The sequence below is a fragment of the Bufo bufo genome, chromosome 3 (assembly GCF_905171765.1).
Source record: "Bufo bufo chromosome 3, aBufBuf1.1, whole genome shotgun sequence".
Classification (NCBI taxonomy): Eukaryota; Metazoa; Chordata; class Amphibia; order Anura; family Bufonidae; genus Bufo; species Bufo bufo.
In genome coordinates, this window is record NC_053391.1 from 221,884,427 (window position 1) to 221,910,063 (window position 25,637).

The window sequence follows — 25,637 nt, forward strand, 5'->3', positions numbered from 1 at the left end:
GCAGTTATGCCCAGTGCTTTACCAACTATCTCAAGTTGAAGATCTGTTCAGTAGAAACAGAAGGTTCCAGGGGATCCAGCCATGACACCTGCTAAACGTATGGGCTGTGGAGGAGAATTAAAGGAAGAGATTTTGTGTTGGGGATTGCTATGTAAGCAACTGCTTAGTACTTCATCCACAGAGTGCAGGCAGGAATGTGTATGGCTAGAGAGGAGCACTTTGGGTGCCGTGGAGAGAGGACTCCCCCTCAGGAGGTGCCCACACCTGTATTCTGGTCTGCCCTGCCTATGACAAGTGACAGCGCGGACTCCGTGTCACACCTCCTCCCTCACAGGTCTCGGTCGTGTAACCTCCCTGTCTCACACCGCGCATGCGCCGCCCCCTGAGCTTTAAAACTGCAGCCCGGAGTGAGAAGGTGCAGAGCTGTCGCCTAGGACACGTCCGGGAAGGTGGTCCAGGGGCGCAGGTACATCCCGCCAGGTGAGACATTTCCCTGCTATAGCCTTGCGCCATTCTCAGGAGAAGAAGCCGCGCCACTGTCCTCCGGAGACTTTATCCGGCTTCTTGTCCTGGAAGCGGTGACCCCCGGGTGCAGCCTCAATGCCCCTGTCATGGACCCCCTTATATTATGTGACAAGCCGTTTAACCCTTCCCTGCTCATCGTGTACCTGTAGATGCTGGGGAGAGTAGTACATCTGGCAGCCCCCCACTATTCCTATGCTGTCCCGGAGAAGCCCCGCTCTTCCCTCTCATCTTCCGGAGGAAGAATTGTGACTCACATCAAATGAATACTTAGGATGCTAGTTCGTCCTCAGTACTTCCCTGTGCCCTCCATTAACCCTTCCTTGCCACTGACCTATAGCGTCCTATAAGCCCATATTACAATGACCTTTATATACTAAAGAGCTTTAAGGGACAGTTCACACTGAGTTTTCGGTGCTGATTTTGGAGCGTTTCTGCCTCGAAATCAGCTGCAAAAAAACAAACGCCTCTAAACAGCCCCCCATTCACTTCAATGGGAAGTAGCACTTGCTTATTTTAAATATTTTTTTACACGTGGAAAAAAGAAGCAGCGTGCCCTATATTGGGGCAGAATCAGCGCTGATTCTCCCATTGAAATGAATGGGAAGCATAAAAGAACAGCTCCATGTAAGTCTTTACGCTTTTTCAGTGCATTTTCCATGCTTGGTTTTGGCGTAGATCCGCGTCAAAAACCTCAAGCTGAAAATGCAGCTTTGTATTGAAGTGAACAACCATTGGTTAAAAGAAGACACGTCAAAAAAACGCCCTGACAAAACCCACGCTGATTTTATTAAAGGGTGTCTTTCAAAATCAAGTTGTGTGAACTGGGCCCATGGCTCCCTGCACATATTGCAGATAACGTGCGGATTTCTGTGCAGAAAAAACGCGGCGTAATACAGTACAGTGTATGAGATCGGTCAAATCTCATGTGCACATTGCATATTTTGTACGCACGTAAAAAGGCCTGCCGCGAGGGGTTTAAAATCCGCAGCCTGTCATTTGTTAGTGCGATTCCGCACCTTAGGGCTCATTCACGGCCGTATGCTGCCCGCAAAAATGCTGATCCGTTTTTTGCAAACAGTTCAGCATGTCTGCAAAACAAAACGGATTGCATTCCACATTTTTGTGGACCCAAAGACTTCATTGGGGCCACGTCCTGATTTTCACTGACAAGTATAGGACATGTTTTATTTGTTTTGCGGAGCCGCAGAACGGAAGCAAAGAGCCCCATAGAAGAGAATGGGTCTGCATCTAATCCACAAAAAAACGGATCCGCATTTTTGCGGACAGCATACGGCCGTCTGAATTAGGCCTTATGTAGAGAGGTTTTCTCTATAGACTTTAATGCCATCATTAAAATAAGCAGAAAATCTGCAACAAAAACCTCACCAAAAGCACGATAAATAATGCGGGTTTGTGTGCGTTTTTTTTTTTCCCTGCATACAAATCCACACTATGTGCAGGTACCGGCCTCATCACACGAGCGATACGGATTGTGTCAGGATCTGTTCAGGGAAAAACGGATGGTTTTGCACGCGAGTTCAGTCAGTCTTGTCTGCGATTGTGTTCATTGTTTCAGTTTTTCCGCACGGATGTAATTAGTTTTGATGCGTTTTTCACGCACATGAAGTAAAACTGAAGAATAACAGCAACCATCCGTGAAAAACGCATTGCATCCGGATTCCTTACGTTTTTCACCAAAGCCCCATTCACTTCTATGGAACCAGAGCTGCATGAAAAATGCACAATATAGAACATGCGGCCATTTTTCCTGAACGCAGATGATCAATGAAAATGTTTGGGTCAGGATTCAGTCCGGATGCTATGCGTTCACTGCACGCATCGCACCCGGACAGAAACTCGCTTGTGTGAAATTAGCCTCGTCACACGTATTTTTGTTCTGGCATTTTGGGTTTTTTCTTACCACAAAAAAAAGCCATAAACCCAAAACTCCTTGTGTTTTTTTCAGTGGCTGTTTTTTTTCATTAGTTCGGTTTTTCCAGGAGAAATGTGTGGATGGCAAAATGTCAATTCAATATATTTGTGTTTTAGCGGGACATCGGCTATATGGTAATCATTTTATCTCCATAGGGGGTCGCACAATTACCCCTAGAGCTTTGAGTGTCAAATCTGACCAGATATGAGCGATATTGGAATAAGGATCCCTGCGCACACGTTTCATGTGCCTTCAGAATAACCGCAAGCAGGGTTTTTTTTTTAAGTTTTTTTTTGCAAACAGTGGCCCAGATTTACTAATCCTAAAGATGGTGCCGGACAGGCTGACTCCATCAGGACCAGATGTATCTCCGGGGATCAGGCAGGATGATAATCTGGTGCAGGAATAGGCACTTTGCGCTAACTCTATATGAACTCTTTTTACGCCAGAATTGTGGCGCCAGTTTGGTACAAAATGTAATATCCTTAGGCCCCGCCCTTTCCTGTGAAGCTCCACCCATTTCCAAGCCCCGCCGTTGTTGAACATTCAGAAAAAAAGTGTCAATTTCAAGCAGATTTTTGGCGCAGTCACGTTCTAAAAAACAAACAAAACGCAACTAAAATGCAGGTGCAAAAAAACATACCGAAAATGCAAAAGTGTAGACAGAAACAGCAAAAACCTATGTTGGAAAGCGCCCCAAGGGATATCCCCACCAGACCAGTGAAGGTCAGTCTATAGAAGAAGCAGTTGTAGCGCTTAGAAAGCAGAGCGCAGCTCTTGACCTGGTATAGGGCAATTCAGCCCGGACCACAGCAGTAACACAATGATTACTATGGCGGGCAGTGTATTTGGGTAGATTAACCATTTCTACCATCTCTAGGGAATTTGGGTGACTGTGGACGCTGTAAGGGTGGCCAGAAACGTGTGAATAAGTTGCCGTCCTTTGATAAATCTTTAGGTATGTCTTAGTGACTCTGATCAATGAGGGTGCGGGGGCAGATCGATGAAACAAGGGGGCAGATTGGCCCAGCTGAGCACCGTGCCCCTTCTGCTGCGGTTGGCTCTCCTTTCCAGTCACGTGATCTACGAATATCATTCCAATATTTGACATTATTTGGATCCATTACTAGGGATAGAAGACAATAATCAGGGTGTGTACAGTCCATACATCCCTAGAGCTTGGATCAAATGTCCTGTAATTATAGCAGAAGCTAATGAATACTTCACCAGTTCCCCGTATAGTCCTTTCACTTCTTATCTCAAAGGGATTCGCTTTCTTCAGTGCGTGAAGCAGCACATTCTTTATACGTATATGTGTTGCTGGAGGTTGTTTATCTGCTTGAAATATGGAAACAAATATTCGCAGAGTCTCACGTCACATCAGCAAATACAATCTTCCTTAAAGGGAACCTGTCATCAACGTTAGGCTGATCTCACTGAGGGCAGCATAAATCAGTGACAGAAATGCTGATGTCAGCGCTGTGCCACTCATGAGCTAAAAGTAAGTGGTTGCTGAGAACCAACATCATAATCATTACAGCCCAGGCCTTGAGAAGAGTCAGATCTACCTGAGAAGAGTCCTGGTTATACATCATCTCCTGCTCTCTCACCATCTACTGATGATTGGCAGTTCTCTCCTAGACAGAAAGGGAGAAAACAGTCAGTCATCAGTAGGTAGGTGGGAAGAATAGGAATTCATGAATAACCAGGACTCTTCTCAGATAGCCGGGACTCTTTTCCAGGCCCAGTCTGCAATGATTGTGATGTTGGTTCTCGGCAACCACTTACTTTTAACTTATAAATGACAGACCTCTGAAATCATCTCACCCGTCTATACTTTATGCTGCTGTTAGTATGGGCATCATATAGTTGATGACAGGTTCCCTTTAACACATTAAATTGCTGCATTTTTGTAGAAACTTTTAAAGGGGTTCTCCGGGATTTTGATATTGAGGTCCTATCCTCAGACCTCCAGGAGTCAGACCCCTGCCAATCTCATATTAATGACCTATACTAAGGATTGGTCATCAGTTTCTGATCGGTGGGGGTCTGACACCCTGGACTCCCCCCAATCAGCTCCGACACTCACAGTAGCGCCGTGGCCTTCTCGCAGCTTAGTGTAGGCCATGTGACGGCTCGCTCATCTGTCACATGACGTAGGCACAGCTCAGCCCCATTTAAGTGAATGGGGCTGAGTTGCGATACCAAGCACAGCCGCTATACAATGTACGAGCGCTGCTGCCTTCTCAAACAGCTGATCAGCAGGGGTCCCGGGTGTCAGACCCCCAGCCAAGGATAGGTCATCAACATGAAAATCCCAGAGAACCTGTTAAGGTCGCCAACAAGTAAAGGCAACATTAGGTTTGAACCAGCAACCACATATATCACAGTATTAGGCCTCATGTACATGACCGTGCTGTGTTTTACGGTCCGCAAATTGCAGATCCGCAAAACACGGATGCCGTTTGTGTGCGTCCCGCAATTTGCGGAATAGAACGGGCGACCTTAATAGAAATGCCTATTCTTGTCCTCAAAACGGATCTAACATTATTATTTTTTTTTTTCGGGGCCACGGAACGGAGCGACGGATGCGGACAGCACACGGAGTCCTGTCTGCATCTTTTGCAGCCCCATTGAAGTGAACGGGTCTGCATCTGACCTGCAAAATATGCGGCTCGGATGCGGACCAAAACAACAGCATGAGGCCTTAAAAAAAAAAATTTGATCCGTTATTTAGAGCTTCAGTCAGAGATCAGTTATTTTTAATGGGTGAAAAAGTACTGATCTCTGACAGAAGTGACACAAACGGATTATAACTGATGCTCTAAATAACGGATCCGATTAGAAAAAAAAAGTTTCTGTTCTTCTGATGGATCAGAAGAACGGAAAGCTAAAAGGCGATGAGAACCCGGCCTGAACTATCTTATCTATACAACCATAAATATGGTAATGGTATCCTGTGGAGATCAGGACATTTGCGGACTGTGCTCTGGTAATGTTGGCTATGACATTACTGAGGATTATCATATCACAATTCACTAACATTTGGTCAGTTTGCTCATTAGTGCTTTGCACTGCTTCTCTCCGGCCTATGTTATAGTCCACCGCTACAGCCATGGTTCTGCAGGGTGCACAGCATGAATTGCTTGCCCATCTGTTTTGCATTTTTTTTATGTAGTTTGTTTTCAGGGTAAGGCCTCTTGCACACGACCATATGTATTTTGCGGTCTGCAGAAAACGGAACCACAAAAAATACAGATAACGTCCGTGTGCATTCTGTATTTTGCGGAACGGAACAGCTGGCCCCTAATAGAACAGTCCTATCCTTGTTCATAATGCGGACAATAATAGGACATGTTCTATTTTTTTGTGGAACGGACATACGGTAACGGAATGCACAAGGAGTAACTTCCGTTTTTTTGCGGACCCATTGAAATTAAATGGTTCCGTATACGGTTTGCAAAAAAAACTGAATGTACACGGAAAGAAAATAAGTTTGTGTGCATGAGGCCTAAGGGAACGGCAACACTTTCAGTTTTTTTCATGCCGTTCTTTAATCCTAAATTAGGTCGGATCATAAAAGGAAATAAAGTATTAAAGAGGACCTTTCACTGATCCTGACATTGTGAACTAAGTATACAGACATGTAGAGCGGCGCCCGGGGATCTCACTGCACTTACTATTATCCCTGGGCGCCGCTCCGTTCTCCTGCTATGCCCTCTGGTATCTCCGTTCACTAAGTTATGGTAGGCGTAGTCTGCCCTTGTTCTTCTCTAGCGCTGGCCAATCACATTGCAGAGCTCACAGCCTGGGAGAAATTAACCTCCCAGGCTGTGAGCTCTGCGCTGCGATTGGCCAGCGCTAGAGCAGAACAAGGGCAGACTCCGCCTACCATAACTTAGTGACTGAAATCTCCGCCTACTATAACTTAGTGAGCGGAGATACCGGAGGGCATAGCGGGAGAACGGAGCGGCGCCCGGGGATAATAGTAAGTGCAGTGAGATCCCTGGGTGCCGCTCTACATGTCTGTATAGTTAGTTCATAGTGTAATAATCGGTGAAAGGTCCTCTTTAAATAGGTTGTCCTGTTTTAGCAGAAAGCCAGACAACTCAGGGGATCCACCTGCAATAAGGAAGTGATCATTACTAGGGTTGTCACGATATCAAAATTTTGATTCGATTTCGATAAAAAGTATTGCGATACTCTATACCATTCTATACCACGCGAAAAAAATGAAACACCAAAAAAGCCACGTGCATTCCGCATTTTATGGAACGTCTGGCCCATTATCGAACAGTCCGATCCTATTTTTGGGGGGGGACAAGGTGACAAAAAAATAGCGAATCGCCAATAGAGCTATATTAGGGTGAATAGGACTTTACACTCCTTTCTGCCCTGTGCTTTGAGCACAGGGCAGCAGGGAACTGACCATGGCTTCAGTAGCATCCTGGCTGCCATGGTAACTGATCGGAGCCCCGCGATTACACTCCGGGGGCTCCGATCTGAACTGCCACTGCACCACCAATGAAGAGGGGGGGGGGGGGGAGGGGACTCTGCGGCCACTGCCACCAATTATTTAATACTGGGGTGGTGTGGGGGGGACGCACTGCGCCACCAATGTTTTTAAACCATTAATACAAATACAGGGGGAGGGCACCGGCGGCAGAATCACATAGCCGGCACTCGACCTCCATGACAGGGAGCTGCGATCAGCGGAAGTTAACCCCTCTTCATTGGTGGCGCAGTGGCCACAGCCCCTTCCCTCCTCCTCCCCTCTCTCTCCTCATAAGTGGCAACGGCAGCAGCGGCACAGGGGGAGGGAGAGACTGCTTCCTTCTCCCCTGTGCTGCTGAGAGAACATGGCGCGCGCTCCATGTTCTCTGATACTAGGCTACACAGTAGCACAGCCTAGTATCGGTAAAGGGCAAATCCCGGTATCAGATCCGGGTTAACAGATCCCGGCCAAGAGAACCGGAGCCCGGTAAGCAATGATCACTTCTATATTTTTTTTTTTCAGTTACAAAGCAAGGGTTAACAGCCAAACAAAACTCAATATTTATGGCCCTGATTCTGTAATTTACAGAAACACCCCATATGTGGTCGTAAACTGCTGTACGGGCACACGGCAGGGCACAGAAGGAAAGGAATGCCATACGGTTTTTCGGAAGGCACATTTTGCTAGACTGGTTTTTTGACACCATGTCCCATTTGAAGCCCGCCTGATGCACCCCTAGAGTAGAAACTACAAAAAAGTGACCCTATTTTAGAAACTACGGGATAGGGTGGAAGTTTTGTTGGTATTAGTTTAGGGTACATATGATTTTTGGTTACTCTATATTACACTTTTTGTGAGGCAAGGTAACAAGAAATAGCTGTTTTGGCATCGTTTTTATTTTTTGTTATTTACAACATTCATCTGACAGGTTAGATCATGTGGTATTTTTATAGACCAGGTTGTCACGGACGCGGCGATACCTAATATGTATACTTTTTATTTTATTTATGTAAGTTTTACACAATGATTTCATTTTTGAAACAAAAGTTTTAGTGTTTCCATATTCTGAGAGCCATAGTTTTTTCAGTTTTTGGCCGATTATATTAGGTAGGGTCTATTTTTTGCGGGATGAGATGACAATTTGATTGGCACTATTTTGGGGTGCATATGACTTTTTGATCGCTTGCTATTACACTTTTTGTGATGTAAGGTGACAAAAAATTGTTTATTTAGCACAAATTTTATTTTTTATTTTTTACAGTGTTCCTCTGAGGGGTTAGGTCATGTGATATTTTTATAGAGCCGGACGATACGGACGCGGCGATACCTAATATGTATACTTTTTTATTTATTTCTGTAAGTTTTACACAATAACAGCTTTAAAAATAAATAAATGATGTTTTAGTGTCTCCATATTCTGAGCCATAGTTTTTTTTATTTTTTGGGCGATTGTCTCAGGTAGGGGCTCATTTTTTGCGGGATGAGGTGATGGTTAGATTGGTACTATTGGTGGGCATACGCCTTTTTGATCGCTTGCTGTTGTTCATTTTGTGATGTAAGCCGACAATTTTTTTTTATTTAGCACAGTTTTTATTTTTTACGGTGTTCATCTGAGAGGGTTAGGTCTAGGGATCGACCGATTATCGGTTTTACCGATATTATTGGCCGATATTCAGGATTTTGACAGTTATCGGTATCGGCATCTATTTTGCCGATATTCCGATAACGTATGGGGAACACAGATCGCGCTGCTCAGCGCTCTCTGTGTTCCCTCAGCAGCACAGGGGAGAAGGAAGCAGTGTCTCCCTCCCCCCTGTGATTCTGCTGCCGCTGCCGCCAATGATGAGACAGATGGGAAGAGGAGGGGAGGGGCTGTGGCCACTGCGCCACCAATGATGTTAACTTACTCATTCATTCAAATTGAACAGGAGGCGGGAGCTGGCTGCAGAATCACATAGCCGGCTCCCGACCTCTATGAGCGGTAGCTGCGATCCGCAGTAGATAACCCCTCAGGTGCCGTGGATCGCACCTACCGCTCATAGAGGTCGGGAGACGGCTATGTGATTCTGCAGCCAGCTCCCGCCTCCTGTATGTGAATAAATGAGAGATTTATGTTCATTGGTGGCGCAGTGCGCCCCCCCCAAGCCCCCCAGTATTAATCATTGGTGGCGCAGTGCGCCCCCCACCCCCGTATTAAAAACATTGGTGGCGCAGTGCGCCCCCCACCCCCGTATTAAAAACATTGGTGGCGCAGTGCGCCCCCCACCCCCACCCCAGTATTAAAAACATTGGTGGAGCAGTGCGCCCCCCCACCCAAGCCCCCCCAGTTTTAATCATTGGTGGCAGTGGCCACAGGGTCCCCTCTCCCCTCCTCCTCCGATCGGAGCCCCAGCAGTGTAAGCCTGGGGCTCCGATCGGTTACCATGGCAGCCTGGACGCTATTGAAGCCCTGGCTGCCATGGTAAGCTCCATGCTACTGTGTGCACAGAGCACAGGGCAGCAGGGACAGTGTGAGCTCCTATTCACCCTGATAGAGATCTATCAGGGTGAATAGGACAAGGGTTCTAGTCCCTAAGGGGGCTAAAGGTTAGTAAAAAAAAAAACACCAAAATATTAAGTATAAATAAAAAAGAAAGATTTACAAAAGAAAAAAAAACCTACACATTAACAATAAAAATTTACATTTTCAGCAGATTTGTGTAGGAATTTATTTTTTTCAAAAATGACATTTTACAGAATATCGGTATAAATTATCGGCTGATAGCACTCTACATCCAGCAATTTGCCTCCATGCTGGATGAGGCATTGGTGTACATTTTGGCCAAAGCGTAGTAAGCCACTCACCACGTCAAGGTCGCCTCTACTTGAGTGGTCCCTAACACTAGTTCCTACCTGCTTATGGGCCATGACAGCCACACAAAATCCAGGGAATGCAGGTCAGCGTGCACGCCAAGCACACTCTGCTTTTAACCCCGTCCGGTGCCATTACAGCTTTCATCGGATCCAGGGATGCAAGTACCAACATGCACGCTGAGCCCACCATATACTTCTCCTGGAATGGCTACTGGTAGGTTCTATATAAGCAGACTCAGTTTTATACTGACTTTAAAACCAGCCTCCAGGACAGATTGACTGGTCAGGTGTGCAATGACTCCAAGGAGATCGCCACGCCTCCAATATATATTACAAAGAAAAAATGTGGGGGATTGGGTCAGCACAACCCGTATGTGGTGCATATCACTATGGCGAAATACATATACAAACGGAAAATGCAAATGTGATCGCACACTACATCCAGCACTCTGCCCTGCCTCCGTGCTGGATGAGACATTGGTGTACATTTTGGCCAAAGCGTAGTAAGCCACTCTCCACGTCAAGGTCGCCTCTACTTGAGTGGTCCCTAACACTAGTTCCTACCTGCTTATGGGCCATGACAGCCACACAAAATCCAGGGAATGCAGGTCAGCGTGCACGCCAAGCACACTCTGCTTTTAACCCCGTCCGGTGCCATTACAGCTTTCATCGGATCCAGGGATGCAAGTACCAACATGCACGCTGAGCCCACCATATACTTCTCCTGGAATGGCTACTGGTAGGTTCTATATAAGCAGACTCAGTTTTATACTGACTTTAAAACCAGCCTCCAGGACAGATTGACTGGTCAGGTGTGCATGACTCCAAGGAGATCGCCACGCCTCCAATATATACTACAAAGAAAAAATGTGGGGAATTGGGTCAGCACAACCTGTGGCTCCATTTGGCTCCAGGAGAAGTATATGGTGGGCTCAGCGTGCATGTTGGTACTTGCATCCCTGGATCCGATGAAAGCTGTAATGGCACCGGACGGGGTTAAAAGCAGAGTGTGCTTGGCGTGCACGCTGACCTGCATTCCCTGGATTTTGTGTGGCTGTCATGGCCCATAAGCAGGTATGACAGTTTATGAAATCAATAAAGTGTGACGTTAAAGCCTCATAGCTATCTATATAACATATACTGTATACAGTACAGACCAAATGTTTGGACACACCTCATTCAAAGAGTTTTCTTTATTTTCATGACTATGAAGGCATCAAAACTATGAATTAACACATGTGGAATTATATACATAACAAACAAGTGTGAAACAACTGAAAAGATGTCATATTCTAGGTTCTTCAAAGTTGCCACCTTTTGCTTTGATTACTGCTTTGCACACTCTTGGCATTCTCTTGATGAGCTTCAAGAGGTAGTCCCCTGAAATGGTCTTCCAACAGTCTTGAAGGAGTTCCCAGAGATGCTTAGCACTTGTTGGCCCTTTTGCCTTCACTCTGCGGTCCAGCTCACCCCAAACCATCTCGATTGGGTTCAGGTCCGGTGACTGTGGAGGCCAGGTAATCTGGCGTAGCACCCCATCACTCTCCTTCATGGTCAAATAGCCCTTACTTTCAAAGTTTTCCCAATTTTTCGGCTGACTGACTGGCCTTCATTTCTTAAAGTAATGATGGCCACTCGTTTTTCTTTACTTAGCTGCTTTTTTTCTTGCCATAATACAAATTCTAACAGTCTATTCAGTAGGACTATCAGCTGTGTATCCACCTGACTTCTCCTCAACGCAACTGATGGTCCCAACCCCATTTATAAGGCAAGAAATCCCACTTATTAAACCTGATAGGGCACACCTGTGAAGTGAAAACCATTTCAGGGGACTACCTCTTGAAGCTTATCAAGGGAATGCCAAGAGTGTGCAAAGCAGTAATCAAAGCAAAAGGTGGCTACTTTGAAGAACCTAGAATATGACATATTTTCAGTTGTTTCATACTTGTTTGTTATGTATATAATTCCACATGTGTTAATTCATAGTTTTGATGCCTTCAGTGTGAATCTACAATTTTGATAGTCATGAAAATAAAGAAAACTCTTTGAATGAGAAGGTGTGTCCAAACTTTTGGTCTGTACTGTATGTGTGGTGTAATTCAGAAGGGGAAAGGTAATGTCAGTGTACTAGTAGGGGACAGGCAGGCGGGAATGATGTGTTCTACAGTAGGATACATGTACTGTATTGAGCCTAAAGGTGTAACAATTAAAAATCTACCAAAAAACCCCTCAAACAATGCTCCGGAAATAAAAAAAAACACAGGGAACGGCCACGTGAACAGAAGGGATCATTTATCACCGTCCTTCTTGAAGGAACTTCATAGATGCAGTGACCACTAACACAAATTTACTATGACACAAGCACGAACTGGTAACCCACCTGCGGAATATGTGGCGTATGCAAGTCCCATAAGGCTGGAATCACACCTGCAGTTTATAAAGGAATTTTTTGAGCCAAAACTAGAGGTGGATCCAGCAAGAATGAGATGTACAAGTCTATCCTTTATATTTCTCATAACTTTGGAATCCAGTCCTGACTGAGGATCAAAAATTACATAAAACTGCATTAAAACTTCCATTAAAAACTCAATGGGGGATTCCAGCCTTAGAGATCAGCACAGAACGTTGCCTGCGCTGCGTAACATTGGGCAAAATCATAAATGCAGAATTTCTCTTTGAAGGGGTTGTGCAGCCAGTACATATTATCGACCTATCCTCAGGATAAAGCTACATGCACACGAACGTTGTTTGTTTCCGTGTCCGTTCTGTTTTTTTTGTTTTTGCGGATACCATGCTGACCCATTCATTTAAATGGGTCCGCATTTCAGCACACCGTTTACACCCATTCATTTCAATGCTGTCCGCATCAGTATGTCCTTTCCGTAGCCCCGCAAAAAAAAAAAAAGAACATGTCCTATTCTTGTCCGTTTTAGGCATTGTTACAATGGATCCGCAAAAAAAACGGATGGCATACGGATGTCATTGTTTGTTTTTTTGCAGACCACAAAACACATACGGTCGTGTGCATGTAGCCTAAGTCATCAATATCTAATCAGTGGGGGTCTGATTCCTGGCACCCCCGCCAATCAGATGTTTGAAGAGGAGGTAGCGCTTGTACAAGCACTACTTCCTCTTAAAGATTACACTGCGACTCATCTTGGAAGAATGCGCAGTGTAATCTTGAAGAGGAAGCAGTGCTTGCACAAACACTGCTTCCTCTTCAAACAGCTGATCGGCGTGGGGTGCCGGGAATCGGCCTTCCACCGATCAGATATTGATGACCTATCCGGAGGATATATCACAACAACCCTTTTACATCTTATATCAATATTGCAATATCTGGTCTGATGTAAGAGGGAAAAAGACAAGCCCTTTTATGGATGTCATAGAGGGGCTATCCTCTCGTAGCGGAAAGCTGCCAAGAAAGAGTCGTCCTGCATGGCCCCTTTATGTTTTATATAGATGACCATTCATATCTTTGGCCTACATTTAACACCATTGGGGTCATTTATCAAACTGGTGGAAAGTAGAACTGGCTTAGTTGCCCATAGCAACCAGTCAGATTCCACCTTTCCTTATCGTCCTTCAGGCAGCACACACACAAATGGTTAATGTCTTGCTCCTCCTGTCTAGGACAGAAGATAAATCATTAGTAAATCAGATTAATTAACCCCCTATAAAGGAGTGCACACCCCACTAGGCAGACATGTTTTTTTTATTTTGTTTAGGACAATGAAGCTCACAGATACAGAGGCTCCTGCGGCTGTGGAGGCCAGTATGGTTACTAAGCCTGATATTATATAGCTGGAAGTGGTTTCCAGAGTATCATATGAGGTGCTGGAAGTGTGTCCAGAGTTATATGCATGTTATAGCGCTAGAGGTGTGCTCCAGAATTTACTGCATGACATGACTGAACTGGAAGTGGTTACCAGAGTTTATTTGCCCCATCGGGTGTTCCATTGGATGATTGAGCTGAGATTTATCCTGGAGTGGTCCTGGTAAGTTTCTCATATGCAGCGGGTGTTCCCTGCAAGCTATCAATGTATGTTTCAGGGTGTGTCCCTGTGAGAAGTACTGGTTTGGCTGTTACAAGCACAGGTGCAATTTTGGAGTATATGGGTGCAGCTGAGCTAAACTTGATGGGTAACATGTTAATAGGGATGAGCGAACCGACTTCGGATGAAACATCCGAAGTTGATTCGCATAAAACTTTGTTTGAATACTATATGGAGCGAGCGCTCCGTACAGTATTAGAATGTATTGGCTCAGATGAGCCGAAGTTATTACGTCACAAAGTCTTGCGAGACTTCGGGTAATAACTATAAAAATTAATTCCTACTGTTTAAAAACCTTTTCCCAAACGCAGGTTCAGTTCCAAGGTACCACTTGGAACCAAACCCAAGTTCGTGAAAAGTTTTTTAACAGTAGAAATTAATTTTTGAAGTTATTACCCGAAGTCTCACGAGACTTTGCAAAGTAATAACATCGGCTCATCTGAGCCAATACATTCTAATACTGTACGGAGCGCTCACTCCATATAGTATTCAAACAAAGTTTTATGCAAATCGACTTCGGATGTTTCATCTGAAGTCGATTCGCTCATCCCTACATGTTAAGTAAAGATCGGTTATTCCCTGTGAGGGATCTTCTAGTCAGAAAGATTGTTTCTCTGCTGAAACATAGTAATTCCTTGTCTATGACAGTGCGCAAAGCGTCTTTGGCTTCAGTCTCCTAGTACATAGGGATTACTTTCCCAAGAAGTCTCACTTAGTCACTAAGATGGGGGTCCATTCACAGAATCATATTCGATTTTGCGGATCCATAGGACACGGATGCCACAGTGTGCATTCTGCATTTGCAGTTCAGAACATCCAGCCCTATGATGGTAATACCTATTCTTGTCTGCAATATGGACAAGGGGGGTACATTTCTATCTCTTTTTGGGGCTGCGGAATGGATGAGCAGATGTGGACGGCACACTGTGTGCTGTCCGTGTCTCTCGGTCCCATTGTAATAATGGGTCCGCATGAGATCTGCAAATTGCGGGACGTGTCGGAAAGAAAAAATACTTTCATGTGAATGGGCCCTGAATGTGCCTCTGAGTTCATGTGATCCCCATAGACACTCTGTGCAGAGGGACATTCTATTAGCGCCATTTTGTTCCTCACCAAATTAATTCTATTTAGAATCAATCGCTGTTACAGAGGGGTCTCCTTTCCACAATAGACGTCTAGGTCTTGTTTCATTCTTGTCATTTTCATTCCAAAGATCACCTAAGAGGGTCTCAGAAGGGGCAGATAGAGAGGAGTAAGTTCTATGTGTTCAGGCTCTCCAAGCACTAGAAAGTAGAAATTTGGTACAGGGAAAACTCGAATTTAGGAACATCAGGCTTCCAATTGGAGCAAGATTACAGAACCTTTTCTCAAATTGTGCAAGGATTACGTCAGACACCTGCAAATTGATTCTTGTACCCAGGTTACTTCCTCAGGTTAAAGAAATTGTTCCTCAGGACAAAATAGTCAACCCTTCACAAAGCCTCATATGGTGGTTGTTTCAGGACTTCACAGGAAAATCTTGACCTCTTTCCAGGAAAATTCTGGGGTCTTTTCAAGAGTCTATGGAGTGCCAAAGCCACAGGTAAGATGGAGGCTAGATCTGATGTGTCTAAACAAATACCTTATCTGAAGAAATTCATGATGTGAATTTCTGTTTTGTTATCAACATTCGCCAACAGGACGATTTTATGGCCATCACTCACCAGGGTTTTTTTTTATCTTCAATTCACTGGCCTTTTGTTTATCGCCTAGTGTTAGTTGTGGCACTAACTTAGCCCTTAGCTTCTAGTTAGACTCCAGAAATTGGCTGCTTAGGCTCTCACAGGAGCAGATCCAGAAATCAAGGTGGATGTGAGATCTAAGGTCCCATCAACAAGTGGCAGTCAGGACCAAGTGGAGTAACTAGAAATAACATAACTTAGCCCTGCAGCAAATATTTGAAAATGGCTCCCCCCAGCAACTTCTGTGCAAGATCCCCCCCCCCCCTCCCGTGCAACCGCCACTCCTGTCGCTATTCAAGATCGCTATCAGATAAGGCAGCCGCTCTGTCTACAAATATATACTTCCTGACCTCTTTAATAGAAGCCGTAACATGTGCATTAGTGTACATTGCAAACCAGCATTGTTTCAGGAAGAAACCAGTGTTTATCGAGTCTGGTTCGTCTTGTGGTGATCAAGCCAAAAACTCGGGAAGACCTGTCTTGATGGCTTCATCCGAGAAATACTGAACAAAGTAGATTTTTCTGGCCATTCCAATAAATCTGGTCAGATCTTCATTTAGGTCAGGCTCAAGAATCAGTCAGTGGTGGAGCAAACAGATAATATCTCCACCATGTGCTTCATCAACAGTTGGCACGGGACTCGCTCTGATCCACAGATCAGTCAATACAGTCAAATTATGACTTTGGCAGTGGAATGTCAAACCGTAGACAGCCATCCACATTCAAGGTATTCTGAATGTTCAGGCTGATCTGTTAAGCAGGTCACAGTTGAAGTCTCAGCGACTGTATTTTTAACAGATTGTGTGCAGATGGTGTACCCCTATTTAGATGCAATGGGGATAGCCTCCAATATAAAGCTCAAAAAGCTCTGATCCCTGAATCCAGCGGATCCACCAGAAAGAATAGATGGCCTGTCTTTCAGTTGGGAAGGAATTTTTCATCCAGATTTTCCTCCATTTTTCCTCATATCCTGAGTGCTCAGGAAAATGAGACGAGAGTCTCAGCCATAGCCAGGCCATTATCCCTCACTGGCTACAGCTTTGCAGAGGAAATTATTGGAGATACAATCCAGCCGAATCTTCTGGTTCAAGCAGATCTACAGCATCCACACCGGAGATGTTTCAGCTTACAGCCTGAAATCTGATGGTTCAGGACTGAAGAAGGGCTTGTAAGATGTGGGGGTGGAAACTTTGCAGAATCCTGATCTGTCTGAAGTCTTACATTTTTTTACAGAAAGGTTTCCAGTTTGGGTTAAAACCTAACACTGTAAGAGTTCTTTTCACGACTGCCACTGCTTGCATAGATAGAGCCTTCGTGCATTCATGCTTTTTTTTTTTTTTTCTTTTACGTTCTTTATTCAGTTTAAATTAATTGGTTAAGCCTCCTATTCCAGCCTGAGATCGGGCTGTTCTCCTCAAGACCCTGGTTGAATCTTTATTTGCGCCTCTTACAGGGGCACCACTAAGGTTTGTATCTTGGAAGGTTTTATTTCTGTTGGCAATTGCATCAGCCAAGAAGGTGTTAGACTTTACAAGCTCTATCATGTAAAGGGCCATATCTGAAAGTACATCAAGAAGACTTGATTTTAAGGTTGATGCCCTATATCAGTGGTGGCGAACCTATGGCACGGGTGCCAGAGGTGGCACTCGAAGCCCTCTCTGTGGGCACCCACACCCTGGAAAAAGTCTGAGTGTACCAATATGCCTTAGACCTTTCCTGCCATTCATCAGCGCAGGACGCACCATGAACAGCACAAGAAGCGCACTGAATGTAGACAGGCTATTATAGCTACTACATGATAAAGTACATGAAAGATATACTATATTGGACTGTAGGATTCAGGTTAACTTGCCACGTTGGCACTTTGCGATAAATAAGGGGGTTTTGGGGTTGCGGTTTGGGCACTCGGTCTCTAAAAGGTTCGCCATCACTGCCCTATATCATACCAAAGCTCTCATCTGACATGAATGTAAGTTAAGAAATTCATCAGAATCATTATTTAGCAAACAAGACAAGCTTCATCTATTCATCTACTGGTCATTGGAGAACCAGGGTCCTTGAGGTTGGCTGACCAGCTTTTTATAGAGAAGTATAAAAGCCAGCAAGCCTACACTGCTTGGATTAAGAATACTATTAATCTGCTTCTAAATTTTAAGTACTTCAGTTACCATGTGAAGTTACAGCACACTCAACTCGGTCCACTTAGTCGCTTGGGCATAGAAAAAAAAGGGGGGGGGGGCATTGGTACAAATCTGCAGGGCCGCTACATGGTCTTCTCCATGCACCTTTACAAAACAATATAAGTTGGATGTATCTGGTGCTTGTGATTCAGCCTTTGACAAGCAAGTGATAATTAGGGCTGCGATTTATTCCCCCCCCCCCTTGTTTAATTCTGCTTTTCAGATCCCTCTGTGTGTGCTGCCTGAAGGACGATAAGGAAAGTCTAAATTTGCTTACCAAAATGTATCTTTCCTTGAGTCCAAAGGCAGTACAATATATCCCTCCATGAATAAGACATTGCTTGGAAAAAACACATCTGCCTAGTGGGTGTGCCCTCCTTTATAGGGGGTTAATTAATCTGATTTACTAATGATTTATCTTCTGTCCTAGACGGGAGGAGCAAGACATTAACCCTTTGTGTGTGCTGCCTTTGGACTCAAGGAAAGATAAATTTCGGTAAGCAAATTTGGACTTTCATTTTCCAAAGGAGCTGTGTAAAATGAAAGGTGGAATCTGGTTGCTATGGGCAACTAAGCCAGTTCTACATTACACCAGTTTGATAAATATCCCCCTATATCATCAGGGCTGTAGTAAATGAAGTCAGCATGAGACAATCCATTTACATGCACCTTATATTAAAGACAGCATATATAAAGAAAAGTATCAGTATGCTCCAATATATGCCTACTGTCCATGGGACACCAGTGAGCTAATTTGCAGTATTACGGATGTAGCAGAGTTAACACACATGCTTTATGAGACATGTTATCTAAACTAAATGCGTTAAGCAATTGCTTTTCAATGGCTTTTGTTTCAAGATAATGCAATGAGTTAAGAAATTTGAGTGTGTGTGTGTTACCCCTGCTACATCTGTATTTATCTCTTTGCCTTCCAATAGCAAGTGCAGGAGAAGGCAGAGTTATAGTACAATATTCATGGGGTAGCTTTTTTTAAATACAGATGAAAAGGGATGTTACACTATGTAGCATCTTTAGCATGAACTTGACATACGCCGTGTACAGGGTATTACTTCTGTGTGCTGTCTTGCTGTCCGAGTTACATCAGCAGTAGTTTCTTGGCCTGATGCTCCCCATACTGCCACCACAAAATGGTTAATCATTAACTCGTATCATGTTTCCTTCATATCCACTGACATGGAACCTGCTGTCCTTTCCTCCCTCAGCTGTGATGCTGTGTCATCACTGAAGATCTGGAGTAGGGATATGCGAATCGACTTCGGATGAAACAGTCAAAGTCGATTTGCATAATACTTTGTTTGAATACAGTATTAGAATGTATTGGCTCCTATGAGCCAAAGTTATTACTTTGCGAGACTTCGCATTATAAATAAATAAATAAATTTCTAATGTAAAACAACATTTCCCGAACTCGGGTTCGGTTCCAAGTGGTACCTTGGAACCGAACCCGCGTTCGGGAAATGTTTTTTTACAGTAGAAATTGATTCATAGGAGCCAATACATTATAATACTATATTTACTTGCTCCGTACAGCAGGGCTCGACAAATCCCAGGCGCCAGGTCGCCATGGCGACCAGGAATTTAGTCCTGGCGCTTGGGTATTTGTCAGCCCGTTTTCAAAGGTGCCCGGGCGATGGGTGCGGAGCTGCCGTTCTGTCCGGGGGCAGCACCGTGTGAAACAGCTCCGTCACAGCACACAATAGCAGAGACGCTGGCAGCAGGGAGGGGAGGGACTCGGGAGGAGTGTAATCTGATCCTAGAGTGGAAGCTGCTTCTGCCAGCCCCTCCCCTCCCCGCCCACCAACCAATCAGAGCTGAGGCGAGGCAAGGCAAGCACTAGCAGCTCTGAGTCACTGACACAAGTACAGGGAATCGAATGAGTCTCAGGTTAAGAATCTAAAGATCCGATTAGTTAGTGACTCATTCGATTCTTTGAGTTAAAAGAACAGTCAGTCAGACTCTAGAACAGGTTACACTGAGGCTGTGGCTGATGCTTTCGCAGCAGTGATAAGATTAAGGGACAGGAGCAGAGATATGTGAGAAGTGACAGGACACAGTTTAGATTACAGTTTGAATCAACCCTTTAGGATCAAATTGGCTTCTCAAGGAGATCTATATGTTAAAGGCATCCCCCCTTCTGTCTCATTCAGTAGCTATAGAACTAAGGGTACTTTCACACTTGCGGTAGGATGGATCTGGCAGGCTGTTCACCCTGTCGGATCCGTCCTTCCGCTGTTTCGCCGGACCGCAGCTCTGTCCCCATTGACTATAATAAGGGCAGAGCTCTGGCGCAGCACGGCAGTGCATGGTGAAAGGCCGCCGGACTAAAAGTACTGCATGTCCAACTTTAGTCCGGCGGCCTCTCACCGCGAACTGCCGTGCTGCGCCGGAGCTCCGCCCCCGTCCCCATTATAGTCAATAGGGTCCGGGGACGGAGCGGCGGTATATGTAACATGGTATACAGCATTATTGGGGGGGCTCTATGGAGAAGTGGGGGGGGGCACTATGGGGGCACCTACTAGGGGCTTTATGATGCGGCTCCGCCTGGCTCCTAACTTTTTTAGCTGGCTCCTAGATTCCAAGGAAATTTGTCAAGCCCTGCCGTACAGTATTCAAACAAAGTATTATGCAAATTGACTTCGGATGTCTCATCCCAAGTCGATTCCCTCATCCCTAATCTGGAGCATCATCCAGTGTAAGATAGGCCTAGCATATACCATATATGCTTATTAGAGTGTTTGGGGAGTCACAGATGCAATTTTCAATGCAATTGTTTTAGGAAAAGTGTTAATCTTTCCTTTATACTCTTACATTTTTACAGCCTCAGTTGCATTCAATGATAACTGTATAAATCCCTGTGCACAGAGCTCCCCCCAGTGGTGGCTGCAGGCAACCAGTTTTATAATATAATATGTGAAGGAAGGAAAGAGGCAGAACTGTAAAGGCTGTATTATACGGGCCGACTTTTTGACCGATAATCGCTAACATCTCGTTAGCAATCATCTTGCAGTGTAATACTGCCGCCGACTGCCCGATGAACAAGCAAATGCTCGTTCATCGGGCAATTCTGATTTTTAAGCATACTTTAAAATCTGTGTTGCCGATGGCAGACCGTGCTGTCTAATAGCCATCTGCCGCCAGCAAACCATTATACAGCATGGGGATGAGTGATGGCATGGTGATCGCTCTTCCCCTTGCTGCAGAGGAGATTACTGCATGTAATAGCAGCAGTCTCCTCCCCTAGCGAGCAAGTGATTGCCGGGAGGGAACGCTTCTCTCCTGACAATCGCTTACTCAATGGGCCCGGGTACTATTCATGTATTTATTCCAGTTGTCTGGTTTAAATACATTGAGAAAAGTGGTGTTCAGAATGGGTGCCATACTTATGAAGCACCAGTTCTACTTTTTCTGACATAGAAGTCAATTAAAGTGGGTGAGGCTGAGCACAACTTTTTTCTTTTCTGTTTAAAAAAAAATCTTGCGCTATGGTGTCCTATTTGATCTTTCGTCTTGACTACCATGGATATTGGTGTTAACCCCTTTACAACTGTTGACCACCAATCCACACTAGGAATGTTTTTATTACCCCTTCACTACGATAAGCCACCAAGTTTTTTACCATTAACTACCCTAGACCTCCATGGATATAAACTTCACCCCAGAGAGGCAATATTTTGCTGGAAGGAATAGAAATTGGGCTGCATTGATTTATCTTGATACTCTATGCCAGTGATGCCCAACCTACGGCCGATTGCAGGCACAGGCAATGCTGCCTGTGCCTGCAATCTCCCCGCTCAGCGCCGCCTCCTAGCTAATTTATTCACTGCACTTGCCTCTCTGAAATTGAAGAGAAGCGCCGTAATCTTGCACAGGCGTACTGGCAGAGGCATCGAAGTGCGCATGCACCGTCTTCCTGGCCTCTGCCAGTGCGGCTGTGCGAGATTACGGCGCTTCTCTTCAATTATACAGAGGCAAGTGCAGTGAATAAATTAGCTAGGAAGCGGCTCTGGGTGGGGAGGAGATCTGTGGATGACACTGAGGGGGATATCTGTGGATGACACTGAGGGGGATATCTGTGGATGACACTGAGGGGGATATCTGTGGATGACACTGAAGGGGATATCTGTGGATGACACTGAGGGGGATATCTGTGGATGACACTGAGGGGGATATCTGTGGATGACACTGAGGGAGATATCTGTGGATGACACTGAGGGGGATATCTGTGGATGACACTGAGGTGATATCTGTGGATGACACTTAGTGGGATATCTGTGGATGACACTGAGGGGGATATCTGTGGATGACACTGAGGGGGATCTAGGGAGGGGTGTGGGGATGTTGGGGTGGGAGGTCCTGGAGGGGTGTTTGGGTGGGAGGCATGTGGGGGTGGGAGATCTGGGAGGGGGGGCCATAATTTTTTTTGCTATGGGGCCTAGTGATTTATAGCTACGCCCCTGATTGGTAAGATTGGGCGGGCACTGGATCGATAGAGTGCCCTGCTGTAGGAGAAGCCGGCGGGAGATGAAAGGAGGAGGGGCCAGCTCCTGGTGGTGTCGGGCACACGGCGCAAGCATGGCGGTGGAGGATCTGACTGAAGCCTAAAGACCAGACATCAAGGTAGACCTGACAGCGCAGCATGTGATGTATACGTGTGTGTAATGTATGTAGTGCAGTGTGTGATCATCACATACTGCACTACATACATTACACACATGTATACATCACATGCCCCCTCACAGTAATAATGCCAAGATATGTGCCCCCTTCACAGTAGTAATGCTCACACATGCCCCCTCACAGTAATAATGCCAAGATATGTGCCCTCTTCACAGACGTAATGCTCACACATGCCCCCTCACAGTAGTTATGCCCAGATATGTGACCTCTCAGAGTAATAATGCCAAGATATGTGCCCTCTTCACAGACGTAATGCTCACACATGCCCCCTCACAGTAGTTATGCCCAGATATGTGCCCCCTCACAGTAGTTATGCCCAGATATGTGCCCTCTTCACAGTAGTAATGCTCACACGTGCCCCCTCACAGAGTTTGCATTTCTTTCTGGCAAAGCTACCTGGTTCCGGCCCGCGAAATATATACCAAGTCTAGTGTGGCCCTCAGACGAAAAATGGTTGGGCACCACTGCTCTATGCAATATTCAACTAGGTGCAGCATGAATTATTTCTGTAGATCCTGTAAGAAAACTATCTGGGCACAATGTGAAACTGTTTATGTGGTTGCTGTTTAGCCTATTATGTAGGCACTGTATTACAGTATTTATCTAGCGTTGATTGAAGAGGTTTTAGAGGGAAAGGCGCCCAGGGAACAATTTTTATAAATTACTGCTATTGTAAAGTAAATGACTGTAACCCTGAAGAAACTGTAAAACCAGAAAAAACACTTTTTACTTACATAACCATAGGAGGATCGATACAAGATTCTCTTGCACATGCAGCCTTATGTAGTTAGTTGTGGAGTCCCCAATACCTAATCTATTGACCTAACCGAATGAAAGGATTCCTTAAATACAAGATCAGTTTCAACAGAATATATAAGATGCCAAAAAGATAATGCTGATGGCTATTAACATATAACTACTCTTACTAGAAATTGTAGCAATGATAATAACAGTGACTGTTCAGTGGCTGTAAAATATCCCTTAGGTATTTACAATGTCAAGCATAAATCGTTCATGTTATGCATTTATGTCTTCTATTAAAGGGGTTGTCCAGCCTTTTTTTAAGTGATGGCCTGTCATGAGGATAGGCCCTTACTAGCTGATCGATGGGGGTCCGACACCCCACAACCACGCTGTTTTGCTGCTCCCATTGCTGGTGTTGATAGTGCTGACTTCTGGCAATGGCGCTACACAGAAAAGCTGATTGTGAAGCTGTGGGGTGTCAGAACCCACGCCAATCTGCCAGTGATGGTGTATCTTCAGGACCACTTAAAAAAGGCAGGACAAGCCCTTTAATGTGATCTAGGGGGGAAAAAAACATAACAACAAATACTTTACATTTGTTGAACGTTTCAGCTTATTCTTATATGGCTATTCTGGTTGTGAGAACGGTTGAACCCAGTCTGATATCCTTTTATGGTTTGCACATACAGTTGTTTTCAAAATTATTCAACCCCCACTGAAATTGAGTGTTTTGGCCAGTTTGACATTGATTTTGATCATTTCAGTCATCTTGTTTACAATTAAATCAAAGAGGCACTTGTAAGTCAGACAAATATAACATAACATTTATAATGAAATAACCACAAATGTCTTTTCTGTGCTCACATCATTATCAGTTTTATTCAACCCCCAAGTGACATTCAATCTTAGTGCTTAGTACAACATTCTTTTCCAGTTATAACAGCTTTTAAACGTGAAGCATAGCTTGACACAAGTGTCTTGCAGCAATCTACGGGTATCTTCGCCCATTCTTCATGGGCAAAAGCCTCCAGTTCAGTCACATTCTTAGGCTTGCGCGCTGCAACTGCTTTCTTTAAGTCCCACCAGAGGTTCTCAATCGGATTTAAGTCTGGTGACTGCAATGGCCACTTCAAAATGTTCCAGCCTTTAATCTGCAACCATGCTCTAGTGGACTTGGAGGTATGCTTGGGATCATTGTCCTGTTGAAAGGTCCAACGTCTCCCAAGCCTCAGGTTTGTGACGGACTGCATCACATTTTCATCCAATATCTCCTGGTAACGAAGAGAATTCATGGTACCTTGCACATGCTGAAGCTTCCCTGTACCTGTAGAAGCAAAACAGCCCCAAAGCATGATTGACCCCCCGCCATGCTTCACAGTAGGCAAGGTGTTCTTTTCTTCATAGGCCTTGTTCTTCCTCCTCCAAACATAGCGTTGATCCATGGGCCCAAACAGTTCTAATTTTGTTTCATCAGTCCACAGAACACTATCCCAAAACTTTTGTGGTTTGTCCACATGACTTTTGGCATACTGCAGTCGACTCTTCTTATTCTTTGGAGACAGCAGGGGGTGCGCCTGGGAGTTCTGGCATGGAGGCCTTCATTACGCAGTGTGCGCCTTATTGTCTTAGCTGAAACTTCAGTACCCACATCTGACAAATCTTTTTTCAGTTCCTCAGCAGTCACACGGGGACTTTTCTCCACTTTGCGCTTCAGGTAGCGCACAGCAGTCGAAGTCAGCATCTTCTTTCTGCCACGACCAGGTAGCGTTTCAACAGTGCCCTTTGCCTTGAATTTGCGAATGATGCTTCCTATGGTGTCTCTTGGTATGTTTAACATCTTTGCAATCTTCTTATAGCCATTGCCCTTCCTGTGAAGAGAAATCACCTCTTCTCTTGTCTTCCTGGACCATTCTCTTGACTTCACCATGTTTGTAAACACACCAGTAAATGTCTAGAAGGAGCTGAGTATCACAGTTCTTTTAAATCTGCCTAATTGGTGCTTATTATGCTTGATTGCTGCTCCTTGACATCCACAGGTGTTTTCAATACCTGATCGAAAACACTTGAATGAACCTCTGTTCTTAAGAGTGGTAGTCTTTAAGGGGTTGAATAATTGTGTCAATGAAGAAATCACAAAAAAAACATTTAATACTGTATTACAAAAACAATAGTTGTCATTTTAGTTGCATTTGGTTCTTTAAAAAGTCCTTGTAAGATTTCATTCTGAACACAATTACAAATGTACACTAAATTCCCTAAAACCCTTTACAGCATTGGGGGTTGAATAATTTGGAACACAACTGTATGTTATAGTCTCAGATGCAGTTACCTGCTGGTCTTTCAAGGACAGAAAATTAAAAGAACGATAGACGCAGTCTGAAATTTTGCTCAGGATCTCATTTCAACACGAAAAGATAAAATATATTCACATTA

General features: G+C 44.7%; 1 protein-coding gene across 1 annotated transcript in view; it reads left to right on the forward strand.

Annotated features, from left to right (window-relative positions):
* The first annotated feature begins 404 nt into the window (after positions 1 to 404).
* SLC45A3 (solute carrier family 45 member 3) overlaps positions 405 to 25,637 on the forward strand; it is a 69,583-nt gene continuing 44,350 nt past the window's right edge. Inside the window, exons 1-2 of the mRNA XM_040421847.1 lie at positions 405 to 480; positions 18,193 to 18,258. The gene's annotated coding sequence lies outside the window, so the exon portion shown is untranslated. The remainder of the gene's footprint in view (positions 481 to 18,192; positions 18,259 to 25,637) is intronic.